Below are 20,580 nucleotides of genomic sequence, written 5' to 3'. Positions count from 1 at the left end.
TACTTATGTCACAAATAAATCCACGTTGACTTCTGGTTTCACACGGGACACAAACGCCGGTGTCCTGGGTGAAGGTCAGGTATTTTTTTACCCGCCCAGCTGCCCCAACCTCCACCTAAATTTATTTTGTGGGATAAATTTGACTTATAGTGCATTGCTTCTCATATGTATAGCTACGGACGGTGTATGAGAACAGCCTGTTTGTCCACATACTTTTGGCCACATATTGTATTTAGGTACTTGATACTGTGTACATGTCAATACATGTCAAATTATTGTAAGAAGAAGAGAAGAAATGTCCATGGAAATGACTCTACTTGCCATGAAGAGTTAAAGAGTATACGTATGTCATTGCTTGATTGACTATAGGGTTAATTTTGTATTTCAGTGGTTTCTCCTGAGCATCCCATTACTGTAGCTCAGGCACATCATGCTGGGCACATCAGCTGATCCCACTCCCGTCTGGCACTTCAAAATACAATCTTTTTTAAGCTGCCAACACTTCATTCATCCCAAGTTTATTTAATATATGCAACTATTAGTGCCAACTGTGGTGGAAATCTTCCATCAATCTACTATAATTCAACTGTGATGAGTCTCCCTGATTAATATCAAACACGGGTGATTGTGAATCATCAAGTCAAACCAGTGGTCAACTCAAAAGTCATATGAGATATGTGTCTGCATGCACTTGCTAAACCATCATTGTGAGTAGCACAGACTTACAGTACAGTGCTGTACTCGTAGTGAGGCGGTAAACAACTAAATTGCCCACATTAGTACAAGAATGTCCGCAACAAATTGCTCCTGGCGAGAAACTGAGCCCATTATCTGATCAGATTTGACCACCCATTCGTCAGTCCATCCAGCTGAGAAAGACAGCACAAGTGGGTGATGCGGCAGCTGGCGCTGACCTCAGACTGGAGGAGAGGTTTCCAGCACTCAGCGACTCTTCTTTCCTCCCACTTTGGAGTTCTTAAGTCGGGTCCACGGCGGAGACTTCATGAATGAGCCTTAATGTGACAGAGAAATTGGGGATCACTTTCTCCGCCTGGCTCTGCCAACAGTCTGATGATATCGACGACTAGATGGCGTGAACGCGGGAGACTCCAAAGAGAGGATTAGAGAGGGGAGATAAGGCTATCCACTGTAATTAAGCCCTATCTCTGTACAGCCACTGAAGAAAATAAATCACCCTTCAGAGCCTGCCAGTGTTGAAATGCATGAACAATTATTCAATAATTAATCACTATACATGCCGGCACCAAACACTAATAGGACATATTTTAACTACAGCATTATAGCACTGTTAAATTAAATTAAGTCTGAATGCATTTAAGATCAATGTAATAGATCACCTATTTAACCTTTTTTTAATCACTTTAATGTAATTGTATTAGCTCTATTATCAAGCTTTTTATGATGTGCCCTATGTTCGTTTCCCATTCCAGCCATGTATAATTGAGAAGGGAGATGTATAGGGTGTGGCACCACACATACTAGTGGACACATTAAGCAGAGCCCTGGAGGAAGATGCCAGTCATACTCGCAATGCAGTCCTATTGCGGAGGATATGACAGATGAGATGATGAAGATGAGGTCAAATAGTTCACAGAATGTTAGCAAATCACTGCTGCTGCCAAACAACTAACTCTTACTCCACTTTACTGTTTTAAAAACATGGTACCTGCTAGGTTTAAAGGGAGTAACGCCTTGTATGGTTTCATTGTTTTTGGAAAAGCTTGTTTAGGTTTTTAAAATACCTTTAACTTTGTGTTATTTACCCTCAGTCTTCTCTGACTGGACTAAGTTCTGTTACTCGGGAAACTTTCAATGTCATGCACATTTTCTATTTTAGTTTACTATATTTATCTTTGTATTGTTATTCTATCTATAGGCACTGGTCTTAGTATTACTGTACTTCTCATAAACGTTATATTTGTACTCCTTATTCTATTCTTATATTGTTGTAATGTACTTTTCTATCATAGTTTACTTATTTTACTAAATGTATCGTATTGTTATTGTATTAGGTTTTAGTATTACTTCTTATACACTACACAGCGCTTTGAGTGGTCAGAAGACTAGAAAGGTGCATTATAAATGCACTCCACTTACCATTTACTTTATATTTTTACTCCTGTTTCTATTCTTGTGCTGCCCTAATTTACTTTTCTCTCTTAGTTTACTTATTTTCCTAAATGTATCTTATCTTTATTGTTATTCTATTAGGCACTGGTGTTTATATTACTTTTTATACATGTTATATTTTTACTCCTGTTTCTATTCTTATGCTGTTGTAATTTATTTTTCTATCTTAGTTTACTTATTTTACCAAATTGATCATACTTTTATTGTTATTCTATTAGGTGTTAGTATTACTTCTTATACACTTTATATTTTTACTCCTGTTTCTATTATGTTGTTGAAATTCACTTTTCTATCTTAGTTTACTTATTTTACTCAATGTATCTTACTCTTATTGCTCCTCTATTTTGCACTGGTGTCAATATTACTTCTTATACACTTTATTATTGTTATATGTATTACTGCGTTGTGTTTTTTATTCTTATGTTGTTGTAATTTTGAGCAATCACTGGTATAAGAAATAATTTATTTTGGGATTAATAAAGTTCTATCTAATGGAATCTAAATATATCCACCTAACATTGTCATGGTGGTTTGTTCTATGCTACTTATACTTATACTACTACTGCTACTATGATATCTCCTAAAGAAATCTAATATAATTGAGTAAATATTCTTCTGTTGACCTAATATTCAAGTCAGAGTATTGCAGACCACATATACTTGGCATTGTTGGGGATCCGTGATTTGCAATTAGAACAGCCCAGATTATTATGGTATGGATTCAAATGCAGCAGATTTGTCAGCTTAACATTCATTCTGTGAACTCTACTCCGGCTTAGTGTAACAGAAATAGGTTTCGAGATTAGTAATGCTATTGACGCCAAGTTCCTGCCCTACCTACAGGTATGTATGTTATGTAACTTAAAAATACTAGCATCAGACAATTTCTGCTTCTTTTTTAGGTTTAACATGTGTTGTGTTCCGGTTTCAGAACGATGAAGACATTTGGAGAACAATTAGGTATAAAATAGGATGGAGGCTCTAAAGGATGATTTTTTTCATCGGCAACCATCATGTTTATCCTAAATGATGTGCAGTTTTTTTAACGGCATTCAATTATCAAAAGGCTTGAAAAATAGTGCATATAGCTGCCGTAAATGGGCCTGGCTCCGCCTCTGGCCGAACAGACGAATAGACAAGCAACCAGAAGCACATAAGGACATAACATGGGGTCTCACAGATTAGCAGTCAAACTGTCTGTTTGATGCAAGTCACTTTTTCTGACAGCAGCATTTGACGTCTCTTGCTACTTGTGTTGTCACGCTCCTGAAATTTCTAAGTTTGATGCAATATCTTGAAAAGTATTGATATTCAATACCATTTTTGATACCACGGGGAAAAGCTGACATACAGTAACAATGAGGGCATACTACATTTTTACTAAAAGATAAATAGTGTGAGTGTCAACTCGTTGTCGGAGAGAAGAGAGAGCAGAAAGCACAGCTGGTACCCGTGTATCTGTGGAAAATGAGCATTGAAACCGTATCAAATATTAAGTATTGATATGTATCTATATTTTTGACAGCACTACTCTCTACCAATGAAAAAAAGTATATCAGTTTTCCGTCCTACATGCTTTTGAGTAATTAAACAACTTAATTCTCATGACAACAGACTTCTTTACTCATTGCACTTTGCAAACTAAATATTGATAATATCTTTGTTGCTGTTGTATGTACAGTACCCTTCTCCCATGTTTTCTTTTCTTGTTTTTATGCTGCACCAGAATAGATTTATTGAATTAAATCAGTTTTCAAGGAACAATACCAAATATCGCCTTGTTCTCCCTCAGTTGTTACTGTAAGATTTGCTGCTTTTCTTTGCCTTAAACCAAATATCTTTAGGTTTTGGAGTGTTGATGAGGCAAAACCAGCAATTTTATGACATTTTATAAATCATATTGTTCATCAATTAATCAAGGAAACAGTAGGCAAATTAATTATAATGAAAATAATTAGTTAATTGCAGCCTTAGATAAATTATTGTAATTAACTACACTCTCTGCCCTGTTAGCTTCTAGATATGTTGCTCCAGTACAGACACTAATTACAGTGTCATCAGCATTATTTAAGAAAAGTATACATGTTTAATTCTATAAAACAGAAATTGAAATCAGTAATATTGCAGTATACTATCAGACATATTCATGTTTGATGCTTCGGCTCTCAGCTGGGATACCAAAAATTCTCATTTCTCAAAGAGCCCTCGTAACATCTGTTAGGATAACAAATCCATTATGAAAGTAGTGAACAGCTCTTATCACAACAAGAGAGGAAGGGCAAAAGATATCAAATTTGTTCTGCTTCTGAATAAGTGCAGATAACATCATATTAGTTCATCCTTCATCCTGACCAATTTCCCACTCACCTGATCATCACTTCAAACTGCATCAATGGAGCACAAATCTCACAATATTTGTCTCAAAGCCGGGAGAGAAGAATCTACCTCTGTGCAGAAAAAGGGTAATATTTCTCCTCATTCAGAAATATGTGCATTTTATATTTTAAAATGCCATGCTTTCTGCTGGAAAACAATTGCATGTGCAGCTCCTGCAGTAAAGCTTCCTTTGCTTTCCGCTTGGTTAGAGCTCTCCCAGGTCCACACTGGGCAGTCAGAAGTAAAAGGATATTAGACATGAATAAAACAGAAGTTCTCTTTGAAATGATGTGACATTTCCATATCAACTGGAATAAAAACATTGTGCTACCCTTGATCTGTTTATGTGAAACTGAGCCAAGCAGTGAGAGATACTGTGATGTTTGATGTTGTGCTGCTGAGGGTTTGAGTCAGTCGGCCAGCTGGTGGTTAGACGGACAAACGTCTGAAATTCCTCTAAACACTGCGGTCAACAACATGCAGAGAGATCTGAGGCAACACACACGGCCAACACAGTGAAACACAAACCAACATGCTGTGTTAAAGGTGATGTGTGTCTCCGTTTTAACCGTCAACATGCTTCATCGTGGTCAAATACGGGGCCCTATGGATGAAGACAAACCTTTAACAGTCGGTGAACATTAATAACTTGATGTATCTCAACATTAAATACTTCGTTGTGATTGAGAGTTTAGCCTAGTTTGTGATACCAGATAGTGAAAGTCATTATTGTGATTAGATTAGGATAAATTCTGCCTGGTGATACAGTTGCATAGTTGAATGATACTAATCTTTTAAAATGAAGCAGTAATGTATTGGTGCACAGAACACCTTTAAGGCTGCACAAGATCAAACTGAATTCAAATACCTTTTTTGCCAGGAAATAAATATAAATATAAATATATTAATATAATATCAATTTAATATTTAATATAAATAAATACATATTTAAACTCTCTATGAAAAGTCTCTCAAGATAACTTCTGTTATGATTTGATGCTTTAGAACTATATTAAATTGAAGTAAATAATATTTATAAAAATATAAATAAATACTAAATATAATATAAAATAAAATAAATGTAATAATAAATTTAACTAAATATATGTTCTTCTTTTTGCTGCTCCCGTAGGGGTCGCCACAGCAGATCATTTGTTTCCATGTAGTTTGATTTTATGATTTATTTATAGGTTTTACGCCTGATGTGGTGGGAGGAAACTGGAGAAGGAGGAGGAAACCCACGTAAACATAGGGAGAACATACAAACTCCACAAATAAATAAATATTACACAACAAATATACAAATATAAAAAACATCCAATTTTACATATACAGCTCCTTTAAGGCTACACAAGATCAAACTGAAATTAAAATACATGTTGCCTGTATATACACAGTATACCATTAGGGTTTGTTTTAACTTGTGTACTTATTTGGTCAAAATTGAAAACATTTGATATGTAAAGAAATTTGATGGATTAATAAGTCAAATAGACGATGCACACTTTCTTTTTGTGGTGAACTACTTTCCTTCTCGTTTCAATGCTGGAGGCTCATTGGTTGTTATGTAGCTGATTGTCTTGCCAGGTGCAAGGCCAATTACCTTCAAATGAATGTGTGTCTGTTATTTAAGAGGCATTTATACTGCATGAGAGTGACTCTGATGAAGGTCTGCCTGCTGATAATGTTTTGTCTTCTGTGAATAAAGATTAATCCTTCTCTGCCATCATTAGTTAACATGGAAGTTAACAGAGAGGCCATCGGCACATCTGGACCCAAGAGAGAAAGCACGCTAGCTAGTCCCCCTTTTTTCTGTAATGTGGAGCAGTTATATATAAGAAAAATGCAAATCAACATATTGGGAATCTGCGCTAATCAAGCGGAAACCTCAGGTGCTGAGAAATGAAGTCAACAGGGAATTGCCAAAAATTGAAGTTCTTTGAATGGTCACTGAAGGCTGGCTCTAAAAGTGAGTCAATCCCCATAGACCCCCATGTTAAGATGCACAACTTCACAGCAGAAATAAACATGTTTACAGCCTGGAACAAAAAACATTTTTGGTCTCTATAGCTAATTTCCCCATTCATGACAGCTGTACGGAGGGTGGATTTTTATATAACTGTCTGCTCTGCTGCATCACCCCAAGCCCCCGGAAAGAGCGCCGGCCGTTGATGCCAATTTCTGTAGTGGCCAAACGGCGGTACTTAAACTTCCGTGCCCGTCACGTGATGCCATTGAGCCCAAAAAGACTTGTTTCCATAGACTTACATTGGGAAAAAGACGTCTGTAACTCAGCGGATAATTGTTTTTGAGGTGAATCAACTTCCCAGTATGAACACTTTAATAGTCCTTATTTCAATCATTAGGTCCTAAAAGTTGTAAAATGCACTAATAGCTGAATCCAGAGTTATTTACCCTTCTTCCGTCCAAGTGAATGAGACCCAGACCGAGGCTGGCGCGAGGGCTGGGAGGCGGAGTTAGCAAGCCGCGACGACATTGTGACGTTGTGACCCCGTGACCGAGCTGTGTGACCGAGCGGACGCTACTGCGCCATCTCTCTATGGGCCCAATGGATGTGGAAGATCGCCGGACCATCCGGGTACTTTTCCAGTCGGAAGTCGAGCCATTTTGGCTTCATGCGCCACTGAGCAACTTTCATGGGAATGAACGGGGCTCCGCCTCCAACGCTGTATCCAGTTCTCTCAATACATCCATGCATCACCCGGGACGCCTCAGCTCCACCGACGATCCACCTCTTTGCCCATTTTTGGATTAGCTGCGAGTTAGGCTGTGTCATCACTGCCAAGATGGCGAAGGACAGAGCCGCCCACTTCACAACGGCTCTTCAGAAAGCTACGAGTGACGTCACGGAGACTACGTCCATATTTTACACATGGTGCTAATGTTAGAAAGCTAGGCTAACTAGCCTTTACTTTCCAAGTGGAAAACAATCTTAAGAGCGCAATGAGGCTTCAAAAGTTGAATGTTGCAAATAGACGTACGGCTCAAATCGCTAATCGCTGATGCTATGGAGAACAAACACTTTGTATCAACATTCATAACACATACAGGATGACAATCTCCAGTTAGTAGCACACCACAGCACGTCTCTTAGCAACGCTGGCCCTCAGTTGTCCGTCAACAGTTGCCATGGGAAACGCCCATTCAGAGGCATCGGTTCTTTGTTATTATAGTTTGCAGAGAAAGTTGAAGTCAAAGGTCAGTGTTAAGTGACTGATTCATTAGAAAGAGCTGAACTATTTAACCATCCGCTGGCCTTGATTGCATTCTGTAGCCATTCAAACGCTGTTCTAAAACTTTTTCTTTTTTTTTTTCACCTTCTTTCCACCTTACCCCGAGGCGGTCGCTGAGTTCGGTAAAAAATAAGGACAGAGAAGCATTTTGCCAGGAGCGTAGAATCACTAGATTTAAGTCAGTGGCTGCTTGACTCCTCTGGAGAATGACAAGCACAAAGAAACAAAGACGGCGTGATGGTTTGACTGACAGCCTTTTATGTCTGTTCACTACAAGGTCAGATGTACCCCAAATAGAAAATAGATGCGAGTGATCCTGAGTTTCTTAAAGAACGCCCTTCGTGTCGGATTCAACACAGTATGTTTTGGTAAAATGAAGATTATGAATTATGAGCGGCGGGGAGAAGGACTCCTCTAAAGTGTCGACATCAAAAGAGGAAGCCAAATAGCGGCGGAGTGGAATAATCTAAATATAATTGTGTGACTGCTGGCATGTCAACTTCAACCTTGTCTCATAAATGCCATAAGGAAGAAATGTTCTCGGAGGTTAATTTCACTATATTATCAAGAGAATTAAGGCAATTACCAACAAATGACAAAACGGGCTATTCAGAACCAATTCTGAGGATAACTGACCGTGCTATGTCCTCTCAGCAGGTGGTTATTCATAATACAGCAGGTGATTCATATGAATTATTTCCTACCTGTCATTCACTTTGCTCTGCCGCCTCAGTCTGTCCAAGTAATTGTAGTCCTGTAGATTTCACTTTGGCACCTACGGCGGGATTCTTGGCTGACCTTCCTGGGCGCTGCCTTCTAGCAATTATCTGTGGACATTTTGGAGAGAGAAAGAGCGTAAATATTCCAGAGGGAATCCCGAAAACAGACACTGCTCAGTACAAAAAGCAGGTCGAACCGCAGGAAGCAAAATATGGTTACATAAAAACAACATTGTCTGATCGCTAATTTGAAGAAATGCTCTGCTGTCAAATGTGTTGAAAGTGGTAAAATATCAAATAACGAATCAAACAGCAGTCAAATATGTTTGGTGCTACCTTTTGAACCCGTTTCAACATGATTAAATTATGCAGTATCCCCTTAAGGAATAAGGAAATATATCATAATCTTTTCTCAAATGATGTGTTGCAGCACCACGTTTTGGTATTTTCCACATATGCTTATTCAATATCCTGGTGATAAAACCAGCAGGACCTCAATTTGCCTTCGAACATTTAATCTCTCCAAAAGAAAACACTTTCACACAAAGCAGCGAGAAGCTAAGTAACAGTACAGGGTCATTTGGCGCCAATGAAGTATTGGTAAAGTGAGTTTCCATGGAGACTAATATGATCGCAACTAAAGAAGACACATAAGAGTGGCTTTTTGGAACGAGTGGAGCGAACTGAGGGGCACAGAGATAACAAGCTTAGACAAAGAGACGTAATGTCAACACAGAGGGCTCAACCTGTAATCAATATGTACAGGAGCTGCAAACATTTCACACAGCAGCAGAGTGTCAAATGTGAATCAAAACATTAAATGCTGGATTTAGGCACCACACATTAACACAAATGCGGTCTTTCTAGAAACAAGCTCTGGCTGCTGTATAAAAGAACACTACAAAATTCAATGAAATATAGGTTTAAAGAGTACAAGGTCTTGAGTTATGGTGCTTCTTGCATTGTTCATAGCATAAATATATAGCAGCATGTACGAATAGAATAGAATTATAATTTTCCTTTTTTTTTGTAAAACAATATTTTGAATTAATTCTGTTTCAGGCCTAGAATAAAACAACCCTGATTAAAAGAATACGTCTCCTTCTGTAACGTCTGCTTTGGGAAAAATACTTTTTCAAACATAATTTTCAGAAGAGGAAAAAAAGAAGTGGTGAAATATATCCTTGCATATAAATAATATGAATTTAGAGCCAAGGTTAGGGGTTAGGAGAGGGAAACAATTCTGATTTAAAAAAATCATGCAAATATCCACCTAGAAATCATACTTACAAAAGTATACAAACAGAAGTACAAACAAAAGTCCCACATTCTAGTTTCTGCAGCTCCATCTATAGTTAGTGATATTAGATGCTGTGCCGAAGCTTCGAAGCTTGTCGAGTAATCCAGGAAGTTTTCTGTGAAGTGTGTATCGAGGCTCAGACCAATGACGTCATTGAAGACGCCCGAAGCCGAAATACAGTTGTGAACTTATTATTCCTGGGAAAAAAAAGAAAAATGTCTCCAATCTATCATTTTCCTAAAGTTACGTCAGCACATTCCCTGCCCTCTCACTGCCACATATCTGGAATACATCTGCATGTTTAACACTGTTCAACCAATAGGTGGTTTTGTGTGCATGGAGCCCAAATGAAGCCTTGTGAAATAAACCCTTTTGCGAACCAGCTTCATCTCACCATCACTATCTGTAGTCCAAGCTGTGTAGTGAGAGTTATGTTAGCATAGTAAGCCCATGTGGGTGTAACACCTACCTAATTATAATAAATAATATGCCCCTCCATATTACCTGCTGGGTATGGGTCCAAACTGCCAAACAGGAAGTGAGCACGTCCAATGGGATTTATAGGTGAGGAACTCGGACTGTACCATGTTGAGTAGAGTACAGAGGGGGGTTTGTTTAATGGTCTATTTTTAAGTACCCTTAAAGGGGAACTACGCCCATTTTCAAAATTCATACATGCTATTCCTATGATCTAAGACAGACCAAAAAATATGAATAACTCTCTCCCAAATCCAAAAACTAGAGAGCTAAAAACGTATAAACTCAAACTTATAAAGTCGGAGACAGGTCCACAATGAATAGGGAGAGATGTTCTATAGATGACACTGAGAGCCTCCAGGGGAACATTCTGAGTATATGGGAACATTTTCTCTTTCACAACTGACAACACTACAATAGAATAAAACTCATTTAGGTATAAAAAAGAAAAACATTCCGTGGGTCCATAAAATCAGCCTCCTATCATTATCTATAGAGCAGCTCCAGACTTTACGACATCACAAGTTTGAGACTTACTTCTCTGGTTTCTGGCTTTGATAGAGAGTAGCTCATGTTCACACATATTGATTGAACTTTACAAGGCCATATAGGAATAACTTATTGGAATTAATAATTTTGACTTCATTCTCTGCTCAGGTAGACATTACTCCTCTATATAGACAATAGACAATAGTTGTTTGTATATTAATACTCTGGGTGTCGAATTTAGCACCTTTAACAGCTTGTTAGTGTTATGTAAACTACAAATAAAACATACAAGGATGCAGCTTTTTCCTGAAGTTCTCTCTTCACTATCAATAGTTCAAGTCAGTCTAGTTTCCCTAAGAGTACGAGATCTACAGAACGTGTTCTCCAACGCATTTGCCATTTACAACCATGGGTTAGGGTTCCTTAGGTCTCATACCAATCGTCATTATTGGCCTTTTTTAGCATTTAACTGTGACAATGATCTTTCACTAACATTAACCAAGAAGCTGTAGTTGCCTTAACTTTCAGAAACCATTAAAATATTGTAGTTTCCATGCACATATTGTAAAAATAATCAACTAAAATCATAGACAATGAATGTAATCCAGTTGCAGTTGCAGAAATATGAACGTTCTGTTTGTATTTAGTGCGATTTCTATTGTGTTTGCTGTAAAGTTTGATCAACAGTATCCTATTGATGCAGGAATCAAAGTACGTGTTTCATATGTGGGAACAACCATTTATGAGCTTTAATCGTGTGCTCCTGACCTCATCCCTCCTGTCTGATGATGCACGAGATCTCACTACTTGCAGTAGCTGGAAATGACTTTGAACAGATCCACTCATTTTAATAATCTGTGTATTTTTGAATGGTTAACCTCACGTCCGCTGAACCCCATGGAGCACACAGTTTTCTTCCCACTGAAACAAAGTCTTGTGTGAAGGTAAAAAACACACACAAAGGTGATTCAGATTCTGATAATGTGCAGCGGTGAATCTGCACGGTTGCCTATAAAACAGATATAAAGCCGTAAAGTGCTGTTCAGAGGTGACCTTTATTTTCAAGAGCTGCCTGTGTGACACGCTGTGAATTAGACAACATCAACGCTCCAGAAATTTATGCCTTTGCGCGGGCTTGACCTCTAAGTCAACAGTACGTCCAGAACAACTGGAACGATCGTAAGGAAAACAGACACTGCACACACAGCAATAAATGTATGACAATGCACGCTCGCGAGCAAACCTCTGATGTCTATCTGCCGGCGAGCCACTGCGGCCACTGTCATTGGTTACAAGGTGAGCCACCTACGTGCACCCGGGAAACGTATTGACGCGATCGAGTTGGGATTTTTGCTTATCACCACAATATCAAGTCACCTTGTTCTTTTATTTTTTTCTAATCAAAAGTCAACAACGGTGCTATCTAACCCTGATATGGAGCCAATTAAATCCTTGTCTCAATCTATGGCGCTGTGGAGCGCATTTTAATGTGTTGTCAATTCAAACTTTAACTCCTCTATAGGTCTTGTGTCCTAGTTTGGGCTCGCTGGAGTAAGAGTTTGGACATTGATCAGTGGAATTAGCTGCAGATCAAGTAAATAAAGTTAGAAGATGAAAATATAATCATACAGGCAGTTTCAGGTGTACACCGACTGAGATTTCTCTGTTTTATCACAGGGTTGAGGTAGAGGGTGAAGCTATTGACACACAGAGGTACGGCTAAGCCACTTCACATCCCAATCGATCACAGGTCCACTCTACTAGAAGTGGCATTCCCCTTATAAAAGTCACATTTCCCTGCCGGACTTTCAGAATGCAGACACCTGGCTGGACTTTGGTGCAGTAATATCTTCAGTTATACAGTACTACGCAGCATTTTTGTCCTCCTCCTTTGGTCCTCACTCAAGACTCAGTTTGAGAATGTTTCTAGCTCAGTGCTTGGCTAGTGCAAAAGGAGGAAACAGATGGCTGTCTATTTCTGGATGGTACTACGGAGTGTCCAACTCAAATAAAGTGTTCTTTCACAGGATCTTAGTGTTTTTTTTAAAGGGGACATATTAAAAAAAATCAATTTTGCAGTGCTTGTGCACGTACATTTGTGTAAATAAATTGTGAAATAAGACAACCCAGTCAGTTTTTGTGAGCTGCCTAGATCAGAAAACATGGGATTTAACAAGCCATTGTTGAATTAACATAAGAATATATCGGCCACAGCTTGAGAACTACCTTTGCAAAGGTACACCATATTTTTCTCACTAGCCGATCAGAGCAGACTGGGCTTTTTCAGGAGGGGTCTTAAAGAGACAGGCGCTAAAACGGAGCGTTTCAGACAGAGGGTGAATACAGGTATATTCAGACAGACAGTATGAGAACAATAATGTGTTTCTTGAACATTAAAGCATATAAATATGTTCAAGACCAGTGGGTCCCATCCTTTTTTCTTTAAGGGACCCCCTTTCTATCATTGAGTAAACTGGTGACCCTTGACTAAGTGACATATTTTATGGATATTTCATACTATATTCAATGTAAAACAATAAAAGTACAGAACAACGGATAAAGTGTACAATAACGTATTCTCATGCAACGAATCGTATAATATCTTACGAAAACTGTTTCATCCTTTTTCGTTCGTTTTTCTACGAATGTCCAGAAACACGTGTCAATTCCATCTTGTTACAGGCATACAGTCTTTTCAAAATAAACTTCCATCTTCAAAGGAAACAACTTCGTAAGGTTTAAGCAAAAAAAAAATACTTCGTTAGGTTTAGGAAAAGTTGTGGTTTGGCTTACGCTTACGTGACAAATAAATCAACTTTGACTTCTGGTTTCACATGGGACATGAACGCCGGTCTCCCAGGGTGAAAGTCTGGTATTTTTTGACCCACCCATCTGCTTCGACCTCCTCCCTACGCTGCTTTTGTCGTTCTTTATATTTCCTGGTTCACGATTACGTGGATTACACACAAATTGATTTTGTGGGATGTATATACGAATTACAGTGTATTACTTTTTGTAGGTATAACTACAAACAGTGTATGAGAACAGCCTTAAATAGTGAATAACTGCAGGAAGTTTGTGTAAAATGAGCAATGGGGGATGAATTTTGAACAGATTATTCCCAGTGAATATTACATCAGAGTTTTTTAGGGACTTTTAATACAATTATCTGTATTGTGTATGTCCTTTTTTAAAGTTTTAACAATCATTCATACTTAATAGGCTTCTTTTTAGACAAATTCAGTGTTTTCTTCTCCCTGATGCTTGGCCAATTATTTTATAAGCTATTTGCTTGTTTTAGCTGCGTACTTTTCTAATGTGGGATGAAGCTGATCAGCAGAGACGGAAGGCTGTGTGAATATACTGTAGCTTGTGTTCAGGTCTTCACTGTGCCCTTATCCTATGAGATTTGATTTAAGTTTATAATTTAAATAGGGCTGTCAATATTTAATCTATTAATATTAATATATTTAATCGCGATTAATCACATGATTGTCCATAGTTAACGGTGATTAATCACACATTTTTTATCTGTTCAAAAAGGGAGATTTGTCAACATTTCACATTATTATCGCATTAACTTTGACAGCCCTAATTTGAAATAATAATCCAAACTTGAAAAATAACAATTTCATTTAGTTTTCTTCACAGAAATTAATGAAATGATGAGATATAGGCCAACGGTTGACTTATACCACTTAATATCAAGAAGGCCTCGTGACCGGTTGGGAGCCAGTGTTCTAGTAGAAAACCAAAATACAAGAATGATCCCGAAAATGAGCACGATATGTCCCCTTTAATGGCAGCGTAGGGAACCTCATAATGCCTTGGACCAAGAACTTGCAAATGGTCCGTGACAATGAGATTATAAAAAAAGATTTTTTCAAGTATTTGACATTATTATCCTGACTCCAGACGCCTCCCTCTTTCTTGAACTGCAGCTAATCCGTCCCTGGAGGATGCCTATTAACCTGGACCAACACTCTGCCCCTCCTGATGAGGCTGAGGACAGGCCTCCTCTATTTGCTTTCCTGATCTCTGTCACTCAAACGGTCACATAATTATTGTGTGTCTTCACAGGTTACATAGTGGATATTAGCTGCATTGTAAGCAGACATTAATTACACGAGCATGTGGACCGAGTTAATAAGGCTGTTGAAAAACACCTGTGAGGGTGCACCTCTGTGGACGGTTACCATGGAGTCATGTTTACGGTGAAGACACGTCTGTTTATGTTCTTGAATGTAAATAAAATCGCGGCACAATGATAAGCTCATTCATGACATACCATCTGGCAGGCGATGACAGTTTGAAATTGCATTAATCCTTATCTATTCATTATGAAATTTGTGAGTATAGGTGTAGCAATGCCTTATCGAGGGTATAGTGCCTCAGCTGCATTTGAATTGATTTCTATCTATCTGGAATCCATTGCAAATTCCTCTCATGGCCGGCAATGCAGGAGGCGGCGACTGCTGCTCACAGGTCAAGTCAGATTCATCTCTGGCTATCTGATCAGCCCATCCCAGAGCTGTGCCGTGAGTGAGAAATAGCACATTTTAGATTACAGCACTCCCTCTAAAAGCCTTCAGCTGTAGTGCACGTCTTTCAATAGTTTAGGAACAGAGCATTCATTTCATCTCTGGGCGCTTCTTTTAAAGGCTATCCCACAAGGTCCTATCACTGGGAGGTTCAAGGGCAAAATAAATCAGCGATGACACGTCCCGTCGTTGTTATGTAGGGCACAGAGGTCTCCTGTCTGCAGCAGGAGCTCAGGTTGAGAGATCCCCTTTGTGTCTGAAGCGGGATCACATTAACAGCCTGACTCATTACATTAATAGCGGTGCCACAGCCACAACATGAATAATGCCAATCCTTCTGCGAAGGGGTTACAAACCAGTCTGACAGCGGAAAAAGCATCAGACTATTATTAACCATAAATCCATAAATGACACACACTGTCCATACAGGGGGACGGATATATTTAGAGCGGAGCTGCGGTACTTTGTTGCATCCATTAACAAACGGATGCAAGATGATATGAGTAAAAACCCACTGTTTAGATTTAGAGGGCGGATACATCTGCATTTTTTTTTTTTTTCAAATGGAAACGCCCACTCAGCCGTTTGCAAAAAGCAGTGACGTAGGTTACCACAGTAAATAATCAATAAGGTTATGAATAATGTGAATGCTAGTACTAAGTTAGCTGTGCTAAGTTTGGAAATAACTAAAAGGGTTAGTTTGGATTTTTTTGAAGTGGGGTAAAATTACTGTTTCTGTGAATGTAGTCTGGTGGCTTTGAAGACAGCTTCCAAAAGGGCTGTCTGACAGCGAGGTAAACCGGCTGTGGACGGGAGCAGCAGAAAAACAAATTTTAGACACCTAAAAAAATCAATATCAGTTTAAGTGTACGCTATATTTAGAATATTTTCACCCCTTTACCTCGCCATCAGACAGCCCGTTCCGATGGGGAACTGAAGCTGTTATATCACTGTCTTCAAAGCCACCAGACTCCATTCACAAAAACAGTAATTTCCCCCCACTTCAAAAAAATCCAAACTAACCCTTTTAGTTATTTCCAAACTTTTCCAAAGTCTATCATTTCATTTAAGACTCTTCTTTAAACACACTTTTATAGTCTAGCCTTCCTGTGATCCCTCTATTTTACTTTCCCCACCATTTGTTTTGTAGTTTTAATGTTAATTGTAATGTTTTTTTTACTATGTCGTTATGCCATATTGCTCATTTTAATTATTGTTTTTGGACTGTGCTTATTCATATTCATTTATTATTATTTATGTTGCTATTGTTTTTACCATGTAAAGCACCTTGTAAACATTGTTTTGGAAAAGTGCTATATAAATAAAGTTTATTAATATAGTTTACTATTACTGTATATGTAGCCGTGTCATCATGCAGAAACCTATACTAGATCACGTGGGAAAAAGTTTTCAGAAGGGCTTGGGAAAATAACATTTTGATGCTAAAACATACATACTCAAAATGTAAATGTTCAGATAGAAAGACCACTGGGAAGCTACAGAATGATATAAAAACCTAAAATAATAATAATAATGGACCCGCCCTTTAGATGATGGAAAGTACCAGATAATAAAAAATGACTAGGCCAGGACTTCCTGTTAGCGCAGCAATCTAAGATGCACAACCGTGTAGGTGCAACATCTGAATCCGCCCCAGGAGCCATCGCCACATGTCTATTCCTATTGTTGTCAAATAAAGCAAAAATGACAGATATATAATCTCCCAAAAACGTCTAGGCTGCAGCTGCTTCGTAGCTCGATGCCCTTCATTGTTATGAATTGCAGGAATGCTTGTGGCAGCTCTACCGGATCAGCAGAATTTGGAAATTCTTCAAAAGCTGCATCTCCTTTAACCTTCCCCACCTACTCTAGCACCAGGGGATCTGTCACAAATCAAGGATGGGAAGGTCAATAAAAGCAAACCATGCCAGACTCTCTGACTGACACATCAAAAGTTCCCTCAGCAGCGCTCAACACTCTGCCTTCCTTCCCTTCCGGCCAATTTAGAGGAGTCCGAGGGGAGCCCCGTAATCCATGCCTCCGAAAGTGTGCTTAATCAACCTCTGATTAAGTGGGAGCACGCCAAGGTGTCCAGCAACATCTTCACTGAACCCCATCCCCTCATGAAGTCAAACAAAACCGAAGGAAGCAGGATTTATTTGTCTTCACATCCTCCCCGTCCCTGATGTTCCCTCTCAAATGTCTTAAGTCTCCTTAGTCTTCTTTTAGGCCCCTTCATTCATTTCACATCCACCGATAGAAAATACAAAGCAAACATTTAGGTCCTTCTAATTCCTCTGTCTCCCTCTCTCTCTCTCTCTCCCTCTCTGTTGTTGTTATGAGTGTCCCCCAGGTGTCCGGGAATGAATTAAACATCAGTATGTTGGTAGGAAGGGCACAGCTTCTCCTGAAAGGATTGAATGCAGAGCGTTGTTTGAGCGGAGAGCGGCAGTGGAGGTGACAGAGGAGGCTTTGCTCAGCACGAGGACGTCGAACCATCAGGGAACCACTTTGACCTCTAACATCTGACCGCCTTCATGCATAGTCATTTTTTTGTTCTTCTTCCTCGAGTCTCTCTCCAAGTAATTGGGGTTTTCCAAACTTTTACAAAAATGGGAGAACATGCGTGGAATGTGTTTATCTTTTTTCAGGCTGGCGTGTGTGGGTGGGTAGGCGTGACGGTGTGTTTAAAAAAGCAATGAATTTGTTGCTGGAGGCTTTGTTAATCCTAGTCATTTCAAAAACACAGATTTACCTTATTGGTATACATTAAGGCATGTCTACAATTTCCATATAGAAATGTAGCCAGACTTAGCTCCCTATAGTTTACCTCCTCCATCCATTGATATCTAAGAATCAGTGGTCTGTAGTATAGAACTACCTCAAAATAAACATTACCATCGTCCTACTTTACTTTTTTGATTTCCTTTCTGCAACTACCAAAGAGAGAAGACGCAGCCCTCCCACCCAGGACAATAAAAGACGGACGCTCAGAATATGTAAACCTAGTCATCAGTAGTGACTAATGTATCCCTCCTGTCAACATCATTAGCATTTGGTAAGAGTGATCAAAGAAATATGACTATTTAAGAGTTGTTATTTCTGTCCTAACACCAACCTAAACAGCGACGTCAATCTCACGCTTGTCACCATTTTTGAGGCTTTTTTTTTTTTTTTTGTAACAAGAAACACCATTTAAGTCCTGCCTACAAAGCTCTGATTGGTTCAGTTGTCTCAGTCGTCAATGAGCACAAACCAAGACGTATTAAAATCACAGGAAAGCAGTGATCCAGAGGTCTGGAATAAGGCTATAGTGGAACCTGACATGCAGTCCGAGCTTTAGCCACTACAGCAAAAGAACAGATCCAGAACTCATTATGAAGATAGCTGTCAGCCTGTAGCGAGCTAAATGTGGGTGGATTGCCTCTTCATGTGGGGAATCAAGTGTTATAAACCACAGATGAGCAACATAAACTGAGGCCCAAGAGTTCAGTTCACAGAGAACATCTTACTGCTACAAGAGGTTGTATAACATTTGCTCTGGTATGATTGTTGTCGAGAGCTTATGGCGATGTTAGAGGAGACTGAATGTTTACGTAATATACAACAAAATTGTCCTTTAACAATATTTTGTACTCAACAAGGTGTTATTGTGTTAAAACTCAGCATCTGACAAGTGGATCATTTGCATTAAAATAGTGCACACCACCAAAATAATGTGTAAAACTAAGTAAGACTAAACAAATGAGCAGAATTCAAAGAAATACTGAGACCGCTGACACCCCTATTTGTTGTGAGGATGTGAATTATGTAGTGTTTCTTCCTTTAATGTGCCAAATAAGAATATTCCAAAATCGGATTTCTAAGCTAATAAAAGTAATGCTTACATTAAATTAAAGTAGGTTGGGCACCGCAGCTCACATGGAAGGGTAAGGTCTTGTTTTTAGAGTACATATGATCTCCTGTACTTTACTCCATATGCAGAAGGAAAGGCACAGGACTGTCTCCCAGGTCTTCCTATGCATCCTCCTTGGTAAACCAATCCATGGCCGGTAGGCAAAATTGGTCAAATTACAAAGTTTGAACCCAAATTTCACATCTGCCGTCAGCTCTAAAAGTAGGAAAACTACATTTCAATTAATAAGAGCTTTCATGTAGATTTATGCATTTGCTTGTTGGCATGCACAGAGTGGCGTGCATGTGTTAGGAGAAGCTGTGCTGCAGAATGCCAGCTTTTATTTCATTAGTTTTCTTTCAGTCTAGTATAATCAGGCATGAGCATGACGAGTTTAAAAACCCGCAAGCAAGTTATGAAGCATTTCAAGGTGAAATATCTGATTTTTCCCCCCTAAGTTGATTATCCAGGAAGGAGAAATGAGTCTCATATTTCAAGGCAGAGTTCAGTGAACTGTGGTCATGTGATTAATACCCTTGTCTGAGACTTTGCCAAAGAGCTAATGCCTGGCTTTTGGTTTACAATAACAACAGATTTGTGTTGTGCATACGGTCAAAGCAAGAACAAAAACTCAAAGGCTTTTTCCAGAGCGAGAACAGACCCGGTAGGAGTGTGGGTTAAAAGGAAACATCTATCTCCTCAGCCCAACTCCTCTGTCAAATATCTCCGCTAGTTCAGAGCGACTTTGATCAACAAAATACTGTGCTTGTCCATGGCAACACCCACATAAAACGCACAGTCGAGGTTGTGTAATCTCTTTTGCATGAAACAGAAGAAGATTCTTCCCCGTTTCCAGCACTAAGCAACAGAGAAAATGTACTGACCTGCAGAAATGGATGACAGCCTGATCCATAAGATGCATTTGCTGTTTATTGTATTTATTACCACTCAGCACTGGTTGACTAAGGTGGGGCAAAAGTATCCTCTTGGATGCCCCTATTGTAGATAAAAAAAATGATAAAGTGCCATCTAGGGTGACCATAAATGGAGAAAAATGGGATGAAATGCCCTATAGGGTGCCCTTCCAGTAGAGAAAACATGATGAAGTTATTATGAAGTGCCCTCTAAGGTGCCCTTAAATGGAGAAAACGTGATAAAGTGCTCTCTAGGGTGCCCTTAAATGGAGAACATGTGATGAAGTGCCTTCTAGGGTGCCCTTAAATGGAGAAAATGTGATAAAGTACACACTACGGTGCCCTTAAATGGAGAAAACATGGTGTAGTAACCTCTAGGGTGTCAATAAATGGAGATAACGTAATAAAGTGACCTCTAGGGTGCCCTTAAATGGAGAAAACGTGAAAAAGTGCTCTCTAGGGTG

At 39.0% G+C, this 20,580-nt stretch overlaps 1 protein-coding gene across 2 annotated transcripts in view; it reads right to left on the bottom strand.

The window, feature by feature from the left end:
- LOC119501436 (RNA binding protein fox-1 homolog 3-like) overlaps positions 1-20,580 on the bottom strand; it is a 466,701-nt gene that overhangs the window by 409,745 nt on the left and 36,376 nt on the right. For both annotated transcript variants that reach the window (XM_037791780.1, XM_037791782.1), the window contains exon 2: positions 8,486-8,608. The gene's annotated coding sequence lies outside the window, so the exon portion shown is untranslated. The remainder of the gene's footprint in view (positions 1-8,485; positions 8,609-20,580) is intronic.

This window comes from Sebastes umbrosus, chromosome 14 (genome assembly GCF_015220745.1).
Source record: "Sebastes umbrosus isolate fSebUmb1 chromosome 14, fSebUmb1.pri, whole genome shotgun sequence".
Classification (NCBI taxonomy): Eukaryota; Metazoa; Chordata; class Actinopteri; order Perciformes; family Sebastidae; genus Sebastes; species Sebastes umbrosus.
The sequence above is the reverse complement of the archived record's forward strand: the minus strand, read 5'-3'. Positions and strand labels throughout refer to the sequence as shown.